The sequence below is a fragment of the Oncorhynchus keta genome, chromosome 25, assembly GCF_023373465.1.
Source record: "Oncorhynchus keta strain PuntledgeMale-10-30-2019 chromosome 25, Oket_V2, whole genome shotgun sequence".
Taxonomy (NCBI): domain Eukaryota; kingdom Metazoa; phylum Chordata; class Actinopteri; order Salmoniformes; family Salmonidae; genus Oncorhynchus; species Oncorhynchus keta.
The window spans coordinates 2,792,381-2,804,297 of record NC_068445.1 but is presented as its reverse complement, the minus strand read 5'-3'; positions in this window follow the sequence as shown (position 1 = coordinate 2,804,297).

The following is an 11,917-nucleotide window of genomic DNA, read 5'->3' as shown; positions in this document are numbered from 1 at the left end:
TTTGAAAGGCTGGTCATGGTTCATATCAACACCATCATCCCAGAAACCCTGGACCCAGTCCAGTTCACATACCGCCCAAACAGATCCACAGATAACGCAATCTCTATTTCCCACCTGGACAAAAGGAACACCTGCGTGAGAATGCTGTTCGTAAACTACAGCTCAGCTTACAACACCATAGTGTCCTCCAAGCTCATCACCAAACTAAGGTTCCTGGGACTGAACACCTCCCTGCAACTGGATCCTTGATTTCCTGAAGCGATGACCCCAAGTGGTGAGGGTAGACAACAACACATCCGCCACACTGACCCTCAACACGGGGGCCTTTCATGGGTGTGTGCTTAGTCCCCTCCTTGTACTCCCTGTTCACACACGACTGAGTGTCTGCGCACGACTCCAACACCATCATCAAGTTTGCAGATCATTGTCCTATAATGGTCCATACACACCAACACAGTCATGATGAGGGCACAACAATGCCACTTACCCCTCAGGAGGCTGAAAAGACGGGCCCTCAGATCCTCAGAAAGTTCTACAGCTGCACCATTGAGTACATCTTAACTGGCTGCATCACTGCTTGGTATGGCAACTGCTCGGCAGACGACCGACCGCAAGGCGCTGCACAGGGTAGTGCGTACAGACCTGTACATCACGGGGACCGAACTCCCTGCCATCCAGGACCTCTATACCAGGCGGTGTCATAGTAAGGCCCTAAAAATTGTCAGACTGCAGTCACCCAAGTCACAGACTGTTCTCTCTGCTACCGCACAGCAAGCGGTACCAGAGCGCTAAAGTCTAGGAGAAAACGGCTCCTGAACAGCTTCTTCACCCAAGTCATAAAACTGCTAAATAGTTTACCCTTTTTGCAATAACTCAGACAGTATGCACACATACTGGACTCTGCTCACACATGCATCACTTACACTGACACTCCAACACATTCTGCTGCTACTGTTTATTATCTATCCTGTTGCTTAGTCACTTTACCCCTAACTAAATGTACATATCTACCTCAAATTCCTAATAGCCCTGCACATCGACTCGGTACTGGTACCCTATGTACAGTGCCTTCGGAAAGTTTTCAGACCCGTTTACTTTTTGTTACATTTTGTTACGTTACGGCCTTGTTGGAAATTTGATTAAAATTGTTTTTATTTTGATCAATCAACACAATACCACATAATGACAAAGCAAAAATAGGTTTTAAGAAATGTTTGCTAATTTATAAAAAGAAAACAACTGAAACTTTTTACTTACTTAAATATTCAGACCCTTTACTCTGTACTTTGTTGAAGCACTTTTGGCAGAAATTACAGCATCAATTCTTCTTGGGTATGACCACAAGCTTGGCAGACTGTATTTGGGGAGTTTCTATCATTCTTCTCTGCAGATCCTGTCAAGCTATGTCAGGTTGGATGGGGAGCGTTACTGCACAGCTATTTTCAGGTCTCTCCAGAGATGTTCGATCGGGTTCCAAGTCCAGGCTCTGGCTGGGCTACTCAAGGACTTTCAGAAACTTGTCCAGAAGCCACTCCTGCGTTGTCTTAGCTGTGTGCTTAGGGTCGTTTTCCTGTTGGAAGGTGAACCTTCGCCCCAGTCTGAGGTCCTGAGCACTCTGGAGCAGGTTTTCATCAAGGATCTCTGTACTTTGCTCCGTTCATCTTTGCCTCGATTCTGACCAGTCTCACAGTCCCTGACGCTGAAAATCATCCCCACAGCATGATGCTGCCACCACCATGCTTCACCGTAGGGATGGTGCCAGATTTCCTCCAGATGTTACGCTTGGCATTCAGGCCAAAGAGTTCAATCTTTGTTTCATCAAAGCAGAGAATCTTGTTTCTCATGGTCTGAGAGTCTTTAGGTGCCTTTGGGCTGTTATGTGCCTTTTACTGAGGAGTGGTTTCCGTCTGGCCACTCTACCATAAAGGCCTAATTGGTGGAGTGCTGTAGAGATCGTACTTCTGGAAGGTTCTCCCATCTCCACAGAGTAACTCTAGAGCTCTCTCAGAGTGACCATTGGGTTCTTTGTCACCTCCCTGACCAAGGCCCTTCTCCCTCGATTTGCTCAGTTTGGCGATTGGGCCAGCTGTAGGAAGAGTCTTGGTGGTTGCAAACTTCTTCCATTTAAGAATGATCGATGCCACTGTGTTCTTGGGGACCTTCAATGCTGCACACAATTTTTGGTACCCTTCCCCAGATCTGTGCCTCGACACAATCCTGTCTCGGAGCTCTACGGACAATTCCTTCGACCTCATGGCTTGGTTTTTAATCTTACATGCACTGTCAACTGTGGGACCTAATATAGGCTGGTTTGTGCCTTTCCTAATCATGTCCAGTCAATTGAATTTACCACAAATTGTAGACAAATCTCAAGGATGATCATTGGAAACAGGATGCATCTGAGCTCAATTTCGAATCTAATAGCAAAAGGTCTGAATAATTATGTTAATATGGTATTTCTGTTTTTGATTTGTACATTTCTAAAAACATGTTTATGCTTTTTGTCATTATGGGTTATTATGTGTAGATTGCTGTGAGGATTTTATTTTTACTTAATCAATTACGAATAAGGCTGTAGTGTAACAAAATGTTTAAAAAGTCTTAGGGTCTGAATACTTTCTGAAGGAACTTTATATAGCCACGCTAACATTGCTCATTGTGTATGTATTCCTTGTGTTATTATTTTTTTCTATCATTATTATTTATTGTGTTCTGCATTGTTGGGAAGGGCCCATAAGTAAGCGTTTCACTGTTAGTTTACACCTGTTGTTTACGAAGTGTGTGACAATTACATTTGATTGATTTGAATTATGGCAGCCTGCAGTAGCCCGGGTTGCCTTCAATTTGAGTTGCTCAGTGAGAGGGGGCAGCACTGAGTTAGCCTGCAACGTCACTTCCTGGAGTAGCTCAAACTGCTCATGTTCTGTCTCAATGAGATGCCATCTTAAACCAACTTTTTGTCTTCAGTGGCTATTGAGTCTTCACAAAGGAATGAATGGTGTCATGTGATCAATGGCTTTGTGCGTTCATATATACAGTCATTGGTCTGTCTGTGTCAGGAGACTCATCTATGTAACCAGTAGATGGGGCTAGAGATCAACGTTGCCTCCTGCTCTTTCTTCCTCATAGTTCCTGCCTCAGTTTATGACATAATAATGCCTCAATCATCACAACAAATCGAGATCCTTTTGAGAATTCAAGTTTGATGTATTTAAACTTAGACCTGTTTAGGTAAGGTATAGCTTTATAGGACACTTCATAACCACATCAACCACAGTCAACCACAGTCAACCATCACATCATTGCAGATATACTGGATTGAATTTAAAGGGTCAATCATAGCCCTAACATCACGACATTTTATTGTTTTTTAACAGTGGTGTAAAAAATAAAGTACTACTTAAGTTGTTTTGGGGGGGTACTTTGCTTTAGTATTTTTGACTACTTTTACATTTACTTCACTACATTCCCAAAGAAAATAATGTACTTTTTACTCCAGACATTTTCCCTGGCACTCAAAAGTACTCAAAAGTTCCATTTTGAATGCTTAGCAGGACAGGAAAATTGTCAATTTCAAGCACTTATCAAGAGAACATCCCTGGTCATCCTACTGCCTCTGATCTGGTAGACTCACTGAACACACATGCTTCGTGTGTAAATGATGTCTGAGTGTTGGAGTGTGTCACAGGGCTATCCGTACATTAAAATAACAAGAAAACGATGCAGTCTAGTTTGCTTAATATAAGGAATTTGAAATGATTTATACTTGAACTTTTACTTTTGATACTTAAGTATATTTGAGAAATTACATTTACTTTTGATATTTAAATATATTTAAAACTAAACACTTTTAGACTTTTACTCAAGTAGTATTTTACTGGGTGACTCACTTTTACTTTAGTCATTTTCTATTAAGGTATCTTTACTTTTATTCAAGTATGACAACTGGGTACTTTTTCCACCAGTGGTTTTGAATAAGAACTGGCCTATCCTGTAACCTGACCTGGAAAAACTCTGGGTCCTAGCTACAGTCTATAGAAGTGGGGCCTACCTACACCTGATCCACAGCAGTACCCTGCTCTCCTTCCTTCACATAAGCTCATGTGATCTCCATGATCTACCGGTTTTCCCTTGGAGTGAGGAACAATGCCAGAGTCTCAGTCAGCCTGTGGACCTATTGGAACAATCCCAGCCTTGGCCTATACAGAGGGAATGGAGTATGAAGACGTGAAGCTGTAGCACCACACACACACACACACACACACACACACACTGGGTTTCTGTCTCTAGCGCCACAACATGCACACTGAGCAAGTCACCTCAAGCTCTGTTATTATTGCTGCTGTTATTGTCATAAAGGAGACAGATTATTGAGTGGAGAGCAGGCGGAAGAAGAAGAAAATAGCGAGAACTCCAGTGAAGTTCCTCATTTGAGCAAGATGAAATGTGGGAGATCATCAACACAACCCATTGATATTGATCATCAGTGAACTGATCAGTAGAGTATAGCCCGTTTACCTATACAGTTGCGTCCAAAATAATCACCCTTGATAAAGATGAGCAAATAAGACTATAAAATAAATAACACAAATACTATATTTAACCATTTAGTTTAATAAGTTATCATGTATGTCCTTTGGTCTGCCCTTATTGCCTGCCCTATTCAATTCAAACCATAGCTTTTCAATGGGGTTTCGAGTCTGGGACTGAGATGGCCATTGCAAAATGTTGATTTTGTTGTCAATTAACCATTTATTTGTGGATGTTGATGTGTGCTTGGGGTTATTGTCTTCGTGGAAGATCCACTTAAAGCCAAGTTTCAACCTCCCGGCAGAGTCAACCAGGTTGTTGGCTAAAATGTCCTGGTACATGCTAGAGTTCATGATGCCATTGACCTTAATAACAAGGGCCCCAGCACCAGTGGAAGCGAAACAGCCCCATAACATCAAAGATCCACCAACATATTTTACAGTAGGTGTTTTCTGCATATGTATCCTTCTTTCAATGCCAAACCCCCCCTAGTGTGTGTGGCATAAGAGCTCTATTTTTGTCTCATCTGACCATAGTACTGGTTCCAATCCAAGTGCCAATGCCATTTAGAAAACTCCAGGCGTTCACATTTTTTGGTCGCTCTCAATAAAGGCTTTTTTTCTAGTCTAATTGTAGATTTGGATACTTGTTGACCCGAAGATGTGACCGAGTCCTGTAATTCTCATATATTGGCCCTTAGATTTTTCTTTGCATCACAAACCATCTTCCTCACTGTACGTCAAGATACACTTGAGTCCAATACCAGAAAGGTTTACCACTGTTCCAGTGGATTTAAACTTCTTAATTGTTGCCCTAATAGGGATTAAGTGGTATATATTTATTTTTTTACCAATCTTTTTGTTTGTGAGTTCTTTGCCTTTTTCCATGGTAATTGATGACATAGGGATTTCACAGTTGTGTACCTCATTTTCATACCCCAGTGAAACAGGAAGAAGTGGAAGGCCACAATACAGTTCCTTAAATTGAGAAAAAGTAGAATGTCAATGCAGATAACATTTTTGTTTGATTTTATTTATACGAATCTTTAGGAGTGACAACATTTCTGACACTTATCTTTTTGAAAGAAAAAAGTCATTACTCTTATGCTGAGCAATTTTATTAGTATAAAATAATATAATTGTTACAAAATCCTTTTTGGTCATCTTTTGCAAGGGTGTCAATCATTTTGGATGTGACTGTATATCCCCATAATGGTTGTGGACTGTCTAATAACAATTCCCACACAAACCAAACCGTTACCTCATTTTGAAATGCCATTCCCCAGCTTGCTCTACTTGTTCCCTCCAACATGTAATGGCTTTCTGACAAAACATCTCGTATTCTGCCTGTATCCAGAATGGTATTCTACTTTCTAAGTTTCCTGAAAGGTTCTGGAAGTCAGACAGACAGACTGTACACTGAGTAAGCGCAAATCTTTGCCATTTTGCTCACTGGTCTATTCATAGCAGACATGAATCATTAAGATATAGTCTTTCCAACCGTCAGAGTTTTGTGTTTTAATAGAGGAAGTCTGGTAAGCGTTTAGTAAACGCCACGCAAACTGGGCTGGGGATTGCTGGGTTGCCATGGTTACATGTAGTGATGTGGCTTATGGGTAATATTAGAAGGGCAGTGGGGGTGGGTGGGTGGTTACAGGTCATGGAGTTCTTGTACCCACGCCATCTCAATCCGGGTCTGTGTGTGTGTGCCCGTGAGTGTGTCATTGTGTCTGCGTGCATGCAAAATTGTTCGATGGCAATAACAACCCTCACATGTGCCACAATGTTGACAACACCCCTGCATCACCAGTAACCGACTGCCACCCAAACTCCTTTATAACTGACGTAATTCCTCCTCATATTGTAAATGGGGGGGATTTACAAACGTGTGTGTGTGTGTGTGTGTGTGGCGGTGACCACTGGGTTGCTGTGTGTCGCCTGGCCAGAGACGTCAGTGAGGCAGTGATTACAGGCCTTAACCCTGTGTCCGCTGCTTTATCAGGGATGTTTTCAGCGTTCCCACTGAGCACCGCCGCCACAGCCTCGTTTAACGCAGTCTAAGAGCCAGTGACACACGGTGACATCACCACCACCACACGTGGCTCTCGTTTCAGAGCTTTCTCCAGGAAGAGGATGTGAATCTGTGAAGAAAGGAGGGAGAATATTGCCATGCAGCTAACAAGAAATGTATTTGAGCAGACGTTTCAAGAGCAAGCACGTCAACTTGCGATGAAAATATCCATAATCGACTCAAGCAACCCAGCTCTCAGAGAAATGGCAACGTTGTGATGGACGGGGGACTCTAAAGGCGTCCGCATGCTTCCCAGCCGAAACAGTTCAGTAGAGTTTGTGCGTACATTATGGTGACATTTTGTGACGTTTTTGTTTGTTTGGATTTCGGTGAGGGTTTTTTCAGGCTGTCCGGGCACCAACATTTCTTTCTGGAGGCAAGCCGATGTTCGGCGCCAAAGTCTACGCCCCTTCGTTGGTGATTGGTCAGTAGCAAAGATTCATCAGTAAAGTCTTTGTCAAACAGAGAGAGGGACCGGAAGATAGAAAGAGAGGTGGAGAGAAAGAGAGAGAGTTATACAATGTGTTTAGTAAGTCTAAGTATTTTGCCAGTGCGTGTGTGTAAAGTGTGTGTGCGTGCGCATGTGTGTGTGTGCGTGTGCATGCGTGTGTATGTAAGACACACCGGGGCTCCAGGGGAAGATAAGTCAGTCAGAGTAGCTGGGGAGGCGCATAGCTGAGGGGTGACCTCACCTGAGAGGCCAGGCGCTTCAACCCTGTCAGAGAGCAGACACATAATATATACTACTACAGGCCTGCATTCTCTCTCTCTCTCTCTCTCTCTCTCTCTCTCTCTCTCTCTCTCTCTCTCTCTCTCTCTCTCTCTCTCTCTCTCTCTCTCTCTCTCTCTCTCTCTCTCTCTCTCTCTCTCTCTCTCTCTCAATTCAAATCAAGGGGCTTTATTGGCATGGGAAACATGTGTTTACATTGCCAAAGCAAGTGAAATGGACAAACAAAAGTGAAATAAACAATAAAAATGAACAGTAAATATTACACTCACACAAGTTCCAAAAGAATAAAGACATTTCAAATGTCATATTATGTCTATATACAGTGTTGTAACGATGTGCAAATAGTTAAAGTAAAAAAGAGAAAATAAATAAACGTAAATATGGGTTGTATTTAGAATGGTGTTTGTTCTTCACTGGTTGACCTTTTCTTGTGGCAATAGGTCACAAATCTTGCTGCTGTGATGGCACATTGTGTTATGTCACCCAATAGATATGGGAGTTTATCAAAATTGGATTTGTTTTCGAATTCTTTGTGGGTTTATGTAATCTGAGGGAAATGTGTGTCTCTAATGTGGTCATATATTTGGCAGGAGGTTAGGAAGTGCAGCTCAGTTTCCACCTCATTTTGTGGGCAGTGTGCACATAGCCTGTCTTCTCTTGAGAGCCAGGTCTGCCTACGGCAGCCTTTCTCAATAGCAAGGCTATGCTCACGGAGTCTGTACATAGTCAAAACTTTCCTTCAGGTATTCTGCCACTGTGTACTCTCTGTTTAGGGCCAAATAGCATTCTAGTTTGCTCAGTTTTTTTTGTTAATTCTTTCCAATTTGGTTGGGTCTAATTGTGTTGCTGTCCTGGGGCTCTGTGGGATCTTTTTGTGTTTGTGAACAGCCCCAGGTTGCTTAGGGGACTCTTCTCCAGGTTCATCTCTCTGTAGGTGATGGCTTTGTTAAGCCAGGTTTGGGAATCTCTTCCTTTTAGGCAGTTGCAGAATTTAACAGCTCTTTTCTGGATTTTGATAATTAGCAGGTATGGGCCTAATTCCGCTCTGCGTGAATTATTTGGTGTTTTACGTTGTACACAGAGGATATTCTTGCAGAATTCTGCATGCAAGGTCTCAATTTTGGTAATTGTCCCATTTTGTGAATTTTGGATTGGTGAGAGGACCCCAGACCTCACAACCATATAGGGCAATGGGTTTTATAACTGATTCAAGTATTTTTAACCAGATTCTAATTGGTATGTCAAATGTTATGTTCCTTTTGACGGCATAGAAGGCCCTTCTCCTTCTGACATGCCTAGTTGAACAAAGGTTAAATACAAATGAAATAAACTATTCTTGCCTTGTCTCTCAGATCGTTCACAGCTTTGTGGAAGTTACCTGTGGCGCTGATGTCTAGAGAGTAATAGTATTTGTGGTCCTTGCAACTGGACCTTTTTTAGAACACAACTATTTTTGTCTTACTGAGATTTACTGTCAGGGCCCAGGCCTGACAGAATCTGTGCAGTCTCTCTCTCTCTCCCTCCTTTCTCTCTCTCCTGCACACACATACACACACCCTGGTGAAGGGTGCTTCCAGAACACACCCTAGTATCAGGCTGCCAGTGTGTTAGCTCATCCCAGCTGGGTTAGGAAGCACAGTCCAAAGCAGTCATGCTGAAACAGGAAAGGACCTTCCCCAAAGTTGGAAGCACAGAAGCATCTAGAATGTCATTGCATGCTGTAGTGTTAAGATTTCCCTTCACTAGGACTAAGGGGCCTGGCCCGAACCATGAAAAACAGCCCCAGACCATTATTTATCCTCCGCCAAACTTTACAGTTGTCCTGGCATTCGCCAAACCCACATTTGTCCGTCAGATTGGCAGATGGTGAAGCGTCATTCATCACTCCAAAGAACTGCTCCAGCGTCCAATGGCGGCAAACTTTACATTTCATGAAGCTCCCGATGAACAGTTATTGTGCTGACGTTGCTTCCAGAGGCATTTTGGAACTCTGTAGTGAGTGTTGCAACCGAGGACAGACGATTCGTATGCTCTTCAGCACTCTGTGGTCCCATTCTGCGAGCTTGTGTGGCCTACCACTTCGTAGCTGAGCCGTTGTTGCTCCTAAACGTTTCCACTTCACAATAACAGCACTTACAGTTGACCGGGGCTGCTCTAGTAGGGCAGAAATATCACGAACTGACTGGATGGAAATCCTATGCCGGTGCCACATTGAAAGTCACTGAGCTCTTCAGTAAGGCCATTCTACTGCCAATGCTTGTCTATGGAGATTGCATGGCTGCGTGCGCAATTTTACATATAGTGTATGATCACGTAGCTTGGAACTTCATACAAATCATGTGCTGATGTCTTTGAGAGATATGTGTAAAGATAAATATTTTTCAGCCAAGCCTGCATATCGTTATTCATAATTGAACATCAACATGGCTGTGAGCTTAATAGATCAGAATAGATGGAAAGACTACAGTAGGCATTGGATGCCTGGGAATGATTCCCTCTGCTGATTTGCCTATGGCAGTGTTTTCCTTGGAGGATAGATAATGCTGTGTAGCACGGTAATGACCAAAACACAGCACACAGCCTTCAAGGGTAGAAAACATTCCAGCGAGTAGTAAATTCACGAGACAACTAAACATGATAATGTCCTGGGAAAGGCTGTACTTATCGGTTCAATAAGCAGACAGTAAAGCATACCAGCCATAGCTCATACTGCGCACGTGTTTTTAAAGTACATTTTGAGAAGATATTCTCTTCCTGAAGAATGACCTAGCCATGTAAGGTATGGGCAGCTGTGCACATTACACTTCACTCACAAAATAACATCTTCATTATAGAACACCTTTCTATAGCTGAAAACCTCTGCTTAAATACTACGAGGAAATACATCTCCGTGCAACAATGTACTGTGTAATCAACCATGCCTATAACCCTGCTTATAAACGTGAATGAGCCTACCATTTCTAGCAATGGATATACTGTACATAGTGACCAATAACAACCGCCAAGACACACAATCGAGAGAGCTGAGACAGAATGTTGCCTTTGGGATACTCATCTCAACACTCTGTTAGCCTGAACAAACTCAGTGTGGGTATTTCAGGCCACAGGAAATCATCCAACAGCAAATTCTCTTAAGCCAATTTAGAGAGAGAAATAGTTTCAGTAAAAAGTCAAATGAATACCCCCCCCGCCTCCCCAAACAACCCCCCTCCGAATCTCACCTCCCCCTTCTCTCACTAAAAGCCACATCCAACAAAAACTGCCTGCCACCGCACCCAAGCAGAGGAAATGCCAGAGCCGTCTGAAGTGAAGCGTAACAGCACAACAGTTCACATCCAGCCAGGGGCACCAGACAGGCCAGAGAGAAGCTCCTAATGACAGGAAGTTGTAAGAATAATAGATGCATGGGGATATAGGGATGTCTTGCCCTCTGTCCTATAGCCTTGGCGATGAACCAGTGGAGGGGGAGGCAGGGGGTGGCTGGGGTGGTAGGCGTGGGGGGGTTGTAGGTGGGCTCCCGTGGAGGATTAGCCTTTTAAGGAGCGATGCAGTGAAATCGACTGCAGAGGTGGCACAGGTGGATAGGAGTTTGTGGTAGCACTACTGTACATACAGTAGTAAAGAGTGTGTAGAGAGTGCCTTGTCAGATTAAAGGGATTGACAGGGCCTGTTCCAGGCATAAGTGACATTGTCACGCCCTGACCATAGAGAGCCTTGTTATTCTCTATTTTGGTTAGGTCGGGGTGTGACTAGGGTGGGTAATCTAGTGTGTTTATTTCTATGTTGGCCTGGTATGTTTCCCAATCAGAGGGAGCTGTTTATCGTTGTCTCTGATTGGGGATCATATTTAGGCAGCCATTTCCCCACTGTGTTTTGTGGGATCTTGTTTATGTGTATTTGCCTGTGAGCTATTCATTGACTTCAAGTTTCGTTTGTTCTTTATTGTTTTTGTACATTTCATTCATTTAACATGAGGAACCCATATCACTCTGTGCTTTTATTTTTTATTTTTTTGAATTTTACCCCTTTTTCTCCCCAATTTAGTGGTATCCAATTGTTGTAGTAGCTACTATCTTGTCTCATCGCTACAACTCCCGTACGGGCTCGGGAGAGACGAAGGCTGAAAGTCATGCGTCCTCCGATACACAACCCAACCAGCTGTACTGCTTCTTAACACAGCGCGCATCCAACCCGGAAGCCAGCCGCACCAATTTGTCGGAGGGTACACCATGCACCTAGTAACCTTGGATAGCGCGCACTGCGCCCGGCCCGCCACAGGAGTCGCTGGTGAGCCAAGGACATCCCTACCGACCAAGCCCTCCCTAACCCGGACGACGCTAGGCCAATTGTGCGTCGCCCCACGGACCTCCCGGTCGCGGCCGGTTACGACAGAGCCTGGGCGCGAACCCAGAGACTCTGATGGCACAGCTGGCGCTGCAGTACAGCGCCCTTAACCACTGAGCCACCCGGGAGGCCCCACGCTGTGCTTTGGTCCGAATGTTCTTACGACGATCATGACAGAAGATCCCACCACACCACGACCAAGCAGCGTGCCCAGGAGGAGAAGGTATCCTGGACTTGGGAGGA